The sequence below is a fragment of the Nyctereutes procyonoides genome, unplaced genomic scaffold (genome assembly GCF_905146905.1).
Source record: "Nyctereutes procyonoides isolate TBG_1078 unplaced genomic scaffold, NYPRO_anot_genome, whole genome shotgun sequence".
Lineage (NCBI taxonomy): Eukaryota > Metazoa > Chordata > Mammalia > Carnivora > Canidae > Nyctereutes > Nyctereutes procyonoides.
This window is the reverse complement of record NW_026575025.1, coordinates 10,024,453-10,037,071: the sequence shown is the minus strand read 5'-3', so window position 1 is coordinate 10,037,071 and position 12,619 is coordinate 10,024,453.

Genomic DNA, 12,619 nt, shown 5'->3' with positions numbered 1-12,619 from the left:
TAACCCAGTGGGCTGTCAGAATACAAAGTTTGCCACTTACTTTGTCTGCTTGGAATCTGGCAGGTGATTTTACAGATAGCTGGCCTTGCTAAGATGTGCCTGGCTTTGCTCCATTCCATAAGCCTTGTCTGGGTCTCCTTGCAGGCTGCTGGCTCTGCATCTAGCCCTAGCCCTTGGACCCTGCTCTTTCTTGCCAAGCCTATACTGGTTGCTTTCCAGCTCCCTTGATTCCTGGGAACAAACCCCTTTTAAGCATAGGGCCTGGGCTGTCTCCCCCAGATCAGTACAGGAACTCCTCTTGGACTCTGCCCAGAGCCAGCCCCTGACCTTCTGTCTCCTGAGTCTGGAATGATAGCTGGGTTTAACCCTTTTATGGCCAAACCTCTTATCAAACCCCACCACTCTGTTTCCACATTCCCATTAGCTTTTCTTTCTTTTAAACTCTTGACTGTGTAATTTTTGTTTTTTAAGATTTTATTTTTAAGTTATCTCTCCACACAATGTTAGGCTTGAACTTACAGCCCCAAGATCAAGAGTCCCAGGCTCCACCGATTGAGCCAGCTAGGTGCCCTTTAACTGTGTAGTTTTTAAACTTTGGTTTTAAACCACAGAACACTGTTCAAACATCTTGAAGGCCCAGCTGTGAACCAAATGCGGAACCGCAGCCAGAGATGTCTAGCCCTGATTAAGGACTTCCCAAAAGTCCTGGGCTCCTGGGAGCATAGTTTGAAAAGCTTTGCCAAGTTCAGTCATTTTTGTGTTGTCTTTCAATCTCTGCCATGTCCACAAACCCATTTGTGCTGTCATTTACCAAATACTTAAAATTTATTCACTTTTAAAACTAATTAAAAATGAAATTTTTATGATATTAGCTAACCCATATAATGATTATTAGAGTGTGGGGTTCTTTTCTGAACACTATGTGCAGTGATTTATGTAATCCTCAAGATAGGGGCAGCCTGGGTGGCTCAGCGGTTTAGTGCCGCTTTCAGCCAAGGGCCTGCCTGAACCTGGAGACCCGGGATCAAGTCCCACGTCGGGTTCCCTGAATGGAGCCTGCTTCTCCCTCTGCCTGTGTCTGCCTTTCTCTCTGTATGTCTCTCATGAATAAATAAATAAAATCTTTAAAAAAATCCTCAAAATAATACTACACCAGGGATGGCTGGATGGCTCAGTGGTCGAGTGTCTGCCTTTGGCTCAGGGCCTGATCCTGGATTCCCAGAATTGAGTCCTGCATCGGGCTCCTTGCTTGGAGCCTGCCTCTCCTCCCTCTGCCTGTGTCTCTGCCTCTCTTTCTGTGTCTCTCATGAATGAATAAATGAAATCTTAAAAAAAATAATACTACACGGTAGCTTCTGTTATTATCCCATGTTACAGATGAGGAAGCTGAAGCACAAAGTGGTTATATAACTTCCCCAAGGTCACACAGCCAGTAATGTGGCAGCGTCTAAGTTCAGACCCATGTGGTCTGGCTCTGGTGTATACTCTTAACCCTATTGGTTCTCATTGTAAAATATGGAAAGTAAGATTCATTTGTCATAAATAGAAATTTGCTAGAAAAAGAACATACATACATAGCTATTAAAATAAAAATTACTCATCCACAGACTGCCCAAAAATGGTGTGTAACTCCTGGTTGTACATTGCACTTCAGGGAACCCAGACACTTTGTTTTGTTTCTCATTCTGTCCGCCCCCATTTATTATTTTTCCTCTGCTGCAGATGCTTTTCCATTGGTGCCCAGCACCCAGCCTCATACCAATGTCTCAGGGACTTGTCTCTCCTTTCCCTCTCCTCTCTGGGTTTCCCCCTCCTGGCATTCCATTCTGCAATGCAGCCTGGGATTCCATACTGTGGGTTTGTAGAGCTGTGAACATTTGAGGAAACTTCTGTTTTCCCAAGTAGGAGACCTCCCTGGCTGAGTCCTGAAGGAGGGGCCCAACTGGAGTATCCTTTTCAGAGTAGTGGCAGAGCCTCTTAAGGACTCCTGGCTTCTGGTGGAGGTCCTTGGAAGAGATGGGACTGTTTCCAAAGGCAGGTGCAACTCTGACTCCTGAAAATCCTTTTCCCTGTTACTGTACTCTATCTTCTTCAGTGGCTCTCAGGTGGGGACCCCTGTCCCTGGACTAGCAGCATGAGCATCACTTGGAAAGTTTTGCAAGGCAACTCCTTGGGCTTCGCTCCAGACTCATCGAATCAGAAACTTTGTGGGTAAAGCCTGGAAATCTGTTTTAAAAGCCTTCTAGGTGATTCCGAAGCACACTAAAGTTTGAGAACAACTGGTCTCATCTTTTAAAAAATGGTTAGCTCAGGGCCTGGTGCCCTCTCAGAGCATCGTGTCTGCCTGCCATTCCCTATCCTCGTGTAGGGGCAGAGTCCACGACCATCCTCCAGGCTCCAAAAACCTTTCCTAAAATTTATTTATTTATTGTTATTTATTTATTTTGTATTTTAAAGATTTTAATTTATTTATTCGTGAGAGACACAGAGAGAAAGGCGGAGACATAGGCAGAGGGAGAAGCAGGCTCCCTGTGGGGAGCCTGATGCGGGACTTGATCCCAGGACCCTGGGATCACAACCTGAGCCAAAGGCAGACGCTAACCACTGACCCACCCAGGGGTCCCTAAAGTAACTCATTTAAACCTTAGTTGAATTTCCTTTAAATTCAAATGATAGGGGATCCCTGGGTGGCGCAGTGGTTTGGCGCCTGCCTTTGGCCCAGGGCGCGATCCTGGAGACCCGGGATCGAATCCCACGTCGGGCTCCCGGTGCATGGAGCCTGCTTCTCCCTCTGCCTGTGTCTCTGCCTCTCTCTCTCTCACTGTGTGCCTATCATAAATAAATAAAAATTTAAAAAAAAATAAATTCAAATGATAAAACTTATTACTCTGTTTACAAATCTAGTAAAGTAAGAACTATTATTTTTACCCTTTTTCTTTTTTTGATAAAACTGAGGTTGGATACATCAGACGCCCTTATATAATCACATCCATTTGCAACTTAAGTTCCCTCAAAGTTTTAAAATTGTATTTGTATATCTAATTTTCTTTCTTTTTTTTTTTTAAAGATTTTATTTATTCATAAAAGACAGAGAGAGAGAGAGAGACAGAGACATAGTCAGAGAGAAGCAGGCTCCATGCAGGGAGCCTAATGTGGGACTCAATCCCAGGACTCCAGGATCATGCCCTGGGCCAAAGGCAGGTCAGGTGCTCAACCACTAAACCACCCAGGCGTCCCTGTGTATCTAATTTTCTTAAATATCACAGATGCCTGAACTGAAGGTAAAGCTTCACAATATACTTTTATCTTAAATTTATAAATACAGTGAAACTATTCTGTTGCTTACAGAATTTAAAAAGTATATATTTTAGCTAAAAATCACAACCCAAAAATCAGTTTTTAGAAACTTTTTCTTGGGCACCGTGGGTGGCTCAGCGGTTTAGTGGTGCCTTCAGCCCAGGACCTTGATCCTGGAGACCCGGGATCGAGTCCCACGGCGGGCTCCCTGCATGGAGACTGCTTCTCCCTCTGTCTGTGTCTCTGCCTCTCTCTCTCTCTCTCTCTGTCGCTCATGACTTTATATAAAGTAGTCTACAAATTTTCCAAAAGATTCCAGGCCAATTATGATCCTTAAGCAATAACCTAATTAAAATGGATATACACCATCCAAAAAAAAGAAAGAAAGAAAATAAACTTTTTCTTTTGAAATTAACAAAAAAATTGCAATGTGGATGAATCTTAAACATTCTTCTAAGTGAAAGAAGCCATCTATTTGTATGATTCTATTTGAAATGTCTTGAAGAGGCAAATCTGGAGTCAGAAAGATTTGTGGTCACCAGGGTCTAGGGGAAGGAAGGAATGGGGAGCTAATGAGTACAGGGTTGCTTTTTTGGGGTGATTAAAATGTTCCAGAATTGGTGGTGATGGTTGCCCAACATATGAATATACTAAAACCCACTGAATTGTACATTAAAAAGGTGAATTTTATGGTATATGAGTTATATCTCCATATTTAAAAATTATTTACAGGGCAGCCTGGTGGCTCAGCAGTTTAACGCCGCCTTCAGCCCAGGGCGTGATCCTGGACACCCGGGATTGAGTCCCATGTTGGGCTCCCTGCATGGAGCCTGCTTCTCCCTCTGCCTGTGTCTCTGCCTCTCTCTCTCTCTCTGTTTCAAATAAATAAATAAATAAACAAACAAACAAACAAACAAATAAATATCATTTACATAAGATAGAGAGCTCACCATCTCGTCACCAAGCTCTTTCTTTCTTTCTCTTTCTTTCTTTCTTTCTTTCTTTCTTTCTTTCTTTCTTTCTTTCTTTCTTTCTTCTCTCTCTCTCTCTCTCTCTCTCTCTCTATTTCTTTCTTCCTTTCTTTCTTTTTAAAGGTTTTATTTATTACGAAAGACACAGAGAGACAGGCAGAGACATAGGCAGAGGGAGAAGCAGGCTCCCCACAGGGAGCCTGATGTGGGGCTGGATCCCAGGATCCTGAGATCACAGCCTGAGCCAAAGGCAGATGCTCAACTACTGAGCCACCCACATGCCCCACCAAGCTTTTTCTTTTTTTTTTTTAAGCTTTTTATTATGTTAGTTTACGTAAGTATAGTGCAGTTATCAAGCCCAGTTAATTAACATTGACTTAAGACTAGTAACTAAACTGCAGACCTTTCTCAAGTTTTGCCAGCTTTATTGCTAATGATCACTTTCTGGTTTTAGATCTAATCCTGGATGGTACATTGCTTTTAACTGTCCCATCTCCCTGGTCTCCTATCTGCAGCAGTTTCTCAGACTTTGTCTTCGCTTTCTTGGCTTGATACTTTAACGAGTCCTGGTCAGTAGTTTGTAGGTTGTCCTTAATTGGGTTTGTCTACGTATTCTTGTGGTTAGGTTGAGGTTATGTCTTTTTGGCTTGAATACCACAGAAGTGAAGTTGTGCCTTTCTCAGTACATTGTGTTGATATATCTTATTACTGCTGGGGTTTAATGTAATCATTTAGTTAGGGTGGGGTCTTCTGAGTTTTTCCACTGTAATCATAACGTTTTCCCCTTTGCAGCTAGTAAATATCTTGTGGGTACCTGCTACCTGGAGACCAAGTAAATATTCTGTTTCTCATCAAACATTTGCCTACTGGTTTTATTTTTTTTTAAAGATTTTATTTACTTATTCATGACAGACACACACACACACACACACACACACAGAGAGAGAGAGAGAGGCAGAGACACAGGCAGAGGGAGAAGCAGACTCCATGCAGGGAGCCTGGCATGGGACTCGATCCCGGGTCCCCAGGATCACACCCTGGGCTGAAGGCGGCACTAAACCACTGAGCCACTGGAGCTGCCCTGCCTACTGGTTTTAGCATCTAAAGTAATTTTACTGGTGTTGGTGGTGGGTGCCTGGGTAGTGCAGTTGATTAGGCGTGCAACTCATGGTTTTGGCTCCAGTCGTGATCTCAGGATCTTGAGATTGAGCCTCTCGTTGGTTTCCACATTTAGCGCAGAGTCTGCTTAAGATTCTCTCTCTCCTTTCCCTTCTGCCCCTCCACCCACATGTTCACACTCTCTCTGAAATAAATAAAAACCAATAAAATTTTAAAAATTATTTTTTATTATGACAAAATATAAAATTTACTATTTTTTAAAGGATTTTATTTATTTATTCATAGAGATGCAGAGAAAGAGAGAGAGAGAGGCAGAGACACAGGCAGAGGGAGAAGCAGGCTCCATGCAGAGAGCCTGACCTGGGACTTGATCCAGGGTCTCCAGATCACGCCCTGGGCTGCAGGCGGCGCTAAACCGCTGCGCCACCAGGGCTGCCCTAAAATTTACTATTTTAATCTTTTTTTCTTTAAAGAGAGTGTGCGCCCCCCCAGCAAGTGGTGGTGGGGGAGGGGCAGAGGGAGAGGGAGGGCTTGATCTCACGACCCTGAGATCATGACCTGAGCCAAAATCAAGAGTGGGACAGTTGGGGTCCCTGGGTGGCACAGCGGTTTAGCGCCTGCCTTTGGCCCAGGGCGCGATCCTGGAGACTCAGGATCGAATCCCACGTCGGGCTCCCTGCATGGAGCCTGCTTCTCCCTCTATGTCTGCCTCTCTCTCTCTCTGTGTGACTATCATAAATAAATAAAATTTAAAAAAAAAAAGAGTGGGACACTTAAGCCATTGAGCCTCCCAGGTACCCCTATTTTAACCATTTTTAAATGTATATTTTTGTGACTTACCTACATTCATATTGTTGTGCAACCAACACCATCATTCATCTCCATCTTATCTTCCTAATCTGAACTCTGTTCCTGTTAGGGATGCCTGGGTGGCTCAGTTGGTTAAGCATCTGCCTTCAGTTCAGGTCATGATCCTAGTGTCCTGGGATCAAGCCCCTAGTGCCTTGCTTAGCCACAAAAATATACACTTGCTCCTGTTGTGGGGCATGGAGCCTGTGTAAGATTCTCTTCTCTCCCTCTCCCTTTGCCCCTCCCCCTGCTCTTGCTCGTTCTAAGTCCCTCAAATAAATGAAACTCTGTCCATGTTAAACACCAACTTCCCCCTCCCCCTCCCCCAGCACCTGGCAACTACCATTCTAGAGTCTTTCTCTATGAATTTGACTATTCTAGGGACCTCATGTAAATGGATTCATACAATATTTGTACTGCTGTGATTGGCCCATAAAATCAGTTTCTTAATTACACCTTCTAAATGAGAAAACTGAAACTGATCTGTCAGATTCTCCAATATGTCAACATTTCTTTAACATTACACATATTTAAATGCCAAATATATTCAGATTTCCCCAAATATGACAAAAATCTACTTGTGAGCTTAAAAATATTACCACTATGGGTTTCATTTATTTCAGCATGTTTGTTTCTAATTCTGTATTTTCCCAGTATTGAGATAGATTACCCACTAAAGGGACACTTTTTTGGCTGAAAAGAAGTTGGGGTTACAGGACAAGGGCTGCTCACCTCTGGAGCCACAGGTGTCAAGGACAATTCTCCTTGTGCAATACATGTACCTGCTGTCTATTCTTCTTTGTAAGTATTGCTGTGGTAACAGGGAACTCCAAGGCCAATCCCTACAGATGGCATTGGCTTTACAAACTATGGTCCCTAATTTTAGATTGAGCCTGTAAGGTATGTTTTCATGATCTCTTAATTTTATTTTTATTTTTTTAAGATTTTATTTATTTATTCATGAGAGACACACAGAGAGAGAGAGAGGCAGAGACACAGGCAGAGGGAGAAGCAGGCTCCATGCAGGGAGCCCAACGTGGGACTCCATCCCGGGCCCCCAGGATCACACCCTGGGCTGAAGGCGGTGCTAAACCGCTGAGCCACCTGGGCTTCCCATGATCTCTTAATTTTATTACCTGATTTAAGCAATAAAAATTACATAAACTACCTCCCCATCCCCACACTTGTAGTTTTTTTCTCAATTTCATAAAACATTAAACCCAAGTAGGGATGCCTGGGTGGCTCAGCAGTTTGAGCACCTCCTTTTGGCCCAGGGCGTGATCCTGGAGTCCCGGGATCAAGTCCTATATTGGGCTCCCTGCATGGAGCCTGCATCTCTCTCTGCCTGTGTCTCTGCCTCATTCTCTCATGAATAAATAAAATCTTAAAAAAAAATTAAACCCAAGTAATCTATTAGAAGTTGGCTTTTATTTTTCTTTCTTTTCTTTTCCTTTTTTTTTTTTTTTTTTTTTTTTGGCCATAATCCTAGAGACATTCTAAGGACAGATTTTTTTCTGGCTCTGAAAATGTATTTATCACAAAGAAGCATCTTTATGTAATGAATAAATTCTTTCCTAGTGTTATCAACACTGCATTTATGTTCTATATATGGCTATGCTTAATAATCATTCTTACTCATGCATATACCCAGGAGTTCTTTCTTTAAATCTCAGGCCGAATTCATAGATTTTCAGGGTGATTTGAAGGTTATCTAGGTAATTTGTTGGGGACAGGTGATTTGGGGACCCTACTCTTCCGCCATCTTGCCCCTCCTCCCTTGCATATACCCAGGAAAATGTAATAGCAATGAGCTGGGCTTTGGGTCCAGATCCCAGGTCTACTGCTTTCTAGCTATGTGACTTTGTCTTCTCTGTGAAATGGGGATTATAATGGGCCAATCTCATGGGCCTACTATGATAATCAAGTAAGATTGCCTGAGCAAAGAACAGTACCTGGCAAATTTAGTAACTGTTCAGTGTTAACTATTATTATTTTGTTCTTCACTCACTTGTTCATTCATTTGTTCATTCATTCATTCATTCATTCAGGACTTAAGAACCTGCAACTATCTCAGGAAGCTTTCTGCTGCTGCTTAGCTACACAAGGAAGTAGAATTTAAGTAAGAACCTTCCCACATCTTTCTCATCACTTTATTCTGTGCTTTTTAGCACAAAATAGGTCAGCAGAATGTAAATGTTCTCCAACTTTATCCTATTTGATAACAAACTTAGTACTTTTTAAAAAATATTTTATTTATTTATTTAAAGAGGGAGAGAGAGAGAGAGAGTATGTGTGTAAAAGTGTGTTGGGGTTGGGGAGGGGCAGAGGCAGAGGGAGAAGCAGACTCCCTGCTGATCTGGGAGGGACTCCAGACTTCAACCCAGGACCCTGAGATCATGACCTGAGCCAAAGTCAGCAACTTAGCTGACTGTGCCACCCAGGCACCCCTTCACAAAAGGTACTTTAAATTTTATTTTATTTTATTTTTAATGTAATTTTTTACAGAGGGAGAGAGAGTGGGGGAGAACAGAGGGAAGAGAAGAGAGAGAGAGAGAGAGAGAGAGAGAGAGAGAATCTTAGGCAGGTTCCATGCCCAGTGCAGAGCCAACATGGGGCATGATCTCAAAACCCTGAGATCATGACCTGAGCTGAAATCAAGAGTCAGATGTTTAACTGACTGCACCACCCAGGCGCCCCTAACTTTTAGTTTTATTTTTATCTAAGTAATGTATGTATACAATGTAAAAAAACTTTTAGTTTTATTTTTATCTAAGTAATATATGCATACAATGTAAAATAAGTACTATACAATAGTACTACTAGGTTTATGATGAAAACATCACCCCTTGTCTCATCTCTTCTGAAATCCAGTTCCTCGAGGCAACTGCATTCAACTCCCTTGGCCAGTTCTTCTGGGATTTACTTCCATATTTTTAGGCAACATGACGTATTGCTGTTTCTTATTTGCAATCTTGCTGTTGTCTGTTGTCTATATTAGGATGAATTCTGCAAGTGATGAGAGTTCTGACTAGTAGCGGCCAGAGCAATAAAGCTGTTCTAATTATCTCGTAAGACAAGTAGACTCTTTTGGTTGCATGGGTAAGCCTCCTTTCCTCACATGCTAACACATAACAAGGTCAGGGTGGATAGCAGGAAGAAGGAGGTAAAAGGGAAAAAGCTCTTGTCCTTTATTAGGGTAGAACATCTATGGAACACCATGTAAATCCATGCTGTGAAATTGCCTTCTGTGTTGTTAAGAGAATATAATTTATGATGATTAGATTCCTGTGGCTGCTGTAACAAATTACCACAAACTGGGAGGCTTAAGACAACAGAACTTCATCCTCTTATAGTTCTTGAGGTCAGAAGTTCAAAATTACTATCACTGAGCAGAAATTAGGGTGTCAGTGGGGCCACAGTCTCTCCAGAGGCTCTTGGAAAATACTCATTTCTTACCTCTTCCAATTTATGGTGATGGCTGGCATTCCTTGGCTGTGGCCACACCACTCCAATTTTCAAGGCCCAAATCTTCAGATCTCTCTCTGCTCTGTCTTCCCAATACCTTCTCTATTTATCTGTGCCAAATCTCCCTCTGCTTCCCTCTTATAAGCATACATGTGCTTGTATTTAAGGCCTACTTGAATAATCCAGGATAATCTATCCATCTCAAGATCCTTTTATTTATTTATTTATTTATTTATTTATTTATTTATTTATTTATTTATTTATTTATTTATTTATGATAGTCACAGAGAGAGAGAGAGAGAGGCAGAGACACAGGCAGAGGGAGAAGCAGGCCCCATGCACCGGGAGCCCGATGTGGGATTCGATCCGGGGTCTCCAGGATCGCGCCCTGGGCCAAAGGCAGGCGCCAAACCGCTGCGCCACCCAGGGATCCCCCATCTCAAGATCCTTAACTTAATCTGCAAAGACCACTTTTCCAAATAAGGTAACATTTCCAGAAGCCAGGAATTAGGACCTAATACCTTTGGCCTATTAGAATGACCTATTAAACCAAAGAACTTTTGGGTTGTTAATATAATTAACAGAGGCAAAAGTCATGAGTAAATTTGGGCTCTCTTCTCTCCATTACAGGACAGAATTTCTAACATGTCCTTCCATTCACTGTAAAGAGATAGGGCTTTTGCTATCAGATTGCTTTATTACAGAAATGAATTTTTACCCAAACTTAGGTTATTTGAGACTTTTGAGAGCTTGAGGGAAATTATTCTGGTTGTGATGATACTGAGTGAGTGTGGGGGTAGGTGGGGACAGAGGGTGTTCCTGGCATTTAATGGGGGAAGGCTAGGTACCCTTGCCAACCTGCAATGTGCAGGATAGTCTGGCATAATGAAGAATTAACTGTCCCATAACCTGCACAACTTTCAAATGTCCTACCAGATATCCTTGTAGGTGAAAAACATGTTTATAATTAGAACCTAATTTATTTAGCATATTAATTATTGGATTTATAAACAAAGTATTTTAGGTACAGTCTTACTATACACTGATTTATCCTGTTCTTTGTTTGGTTTAGAATATTACTAAGAGTTGTTCACCATTTTGGAGAATGATATTGCCAGTGGTGGTGGCACTAGTACTATTGGAGTTGCTGATGCAATAGCTCTGTATCAGTCTACCTTTGCAGCTGACCAGAAGACATTTTGTTATAAATATTTCATATTTATATATTATTTTATTAGAAGTGTCTTTCCTTTTGGTTCTCCTTTTTATTACAGTTAAGGCCATTTGGGGCAGCAGTGATGGGCTAGGTATATCACTGGTATTACCATGTGGGGAGAGATGACACATCAGGGCAAGTCTAGCATTGTTAGCAGAGAAACAGGTCTATTTTTTTTTCAACTTTTTAAAGACGATTTTTTTTTTAATTTGACAGCAAGAGAGCACAAGCAGGAGGAGCAGCAGAGGGTAGAGGGAGAGGCAGGCTCTCTGCTAAATAGGGAGCTCAATATGGGGCAGGGTCCCAGGACCCTGGGATCATGATCCAAGCCGCAGGTGCTTAACTGACTGAGCCACCCAGGCACCCCAGAGAAACAGATATAATTGTGGGCTTGAAGTATGGCAAAAACAGAGGGAGGCAATTTTTATTTTTGCCTTTAAACACACAGGACATTATGACTCTAATTGAATGTTGTTCCAGAAACTAGAAGAACACCTGGCGGGTGGTAGGTGCTTAATAAAATTCTAATTGGGATACTATGAGTTCTTTTTATTTGATGTATCATAGAATTCTATAACAAACTCTTCTAATTGCTCCATTTATTGAGCTTACTATATGCTCATATTTTATTATACCCCATTTAATGCTCAGAACGACCTTGTGCTTCATAGGTCTTTACCAAGAGAAATTAAAGCTCTTGTTTGTACAAATACTTGTATGCCAGCTTTAGTCATAATTTCCAAAAATTGGAAGCAGTCCAGATGTCCTTCAACTTGGGAATAGAAAAACAAACTGTGGCACATCCAGACAATGTTGATCATTGATAAAAAGGAACTAACTACTGATACAGGCAAGGACATTTATGAATATCAGATGCATTAGGCTAAGAGAAAGAAGCTAGACTCGAAAAGCTGTATACCCTATGACTCCATTTGTGTAACAATTTGGAAAAGACAAAACTATAATGAAAGATGAACAGATCGTTGTTTCCCAGGACCTGAGGTTTGAGGGGAGGTTGACTGCAAAGGAATAGCATAAGAAAACTTCGAGGTGATGTAACTGTCTTTATCTCAATGGTGGTAGTGATTCTGTGACTTTATGTGTTGTCAAAACTCAAAGAACAACTAAAGAGGTTGTCAGTATATGTAAAGTATACTTTAATTAAAACAAAAAAACCAAACCAGACCAAACCAAAACAAAAACAAAAAAACCCCCATAAAACCCAGCAATTTCACTTTTGAATATACACCCAAAAGAAGTGAAAGCAGGGACTCAAATAGATATTTGTATACCTGTTTTTTTTTTAATTTTTTTTTTATTTATTTATGATAGTCACAGAGAGAGAGAGGGGCAGAGACACAGGCAGAGGGAGAAGCAGGCTCCATGCACCGGGAGCCTGATGTGGGATTCGATCCCGGGTCTTCAGGATCGCGCCCTGGGCCAAAGGCAGGCGCCAAACCGCTGCGCCACCCAGGGATCCCTGTATACCTGTTTTTATAGCAGCATTATTCACAGTACCCAAAAGTTGGAAGAAACCCAAATGTCCACTGCCGGATGAATGGAGAAACAAAATGTAGTATATACATACAATGAAACAGTATTCAGCATTAAAAAGGTAGTTCTAGGGCAGCCCGGGTGGCTCAGCCGTTTAACACCGCCGCCTTCAGCCCAGGGCCAGGCGATCCTGGAGACCCGGGATCGG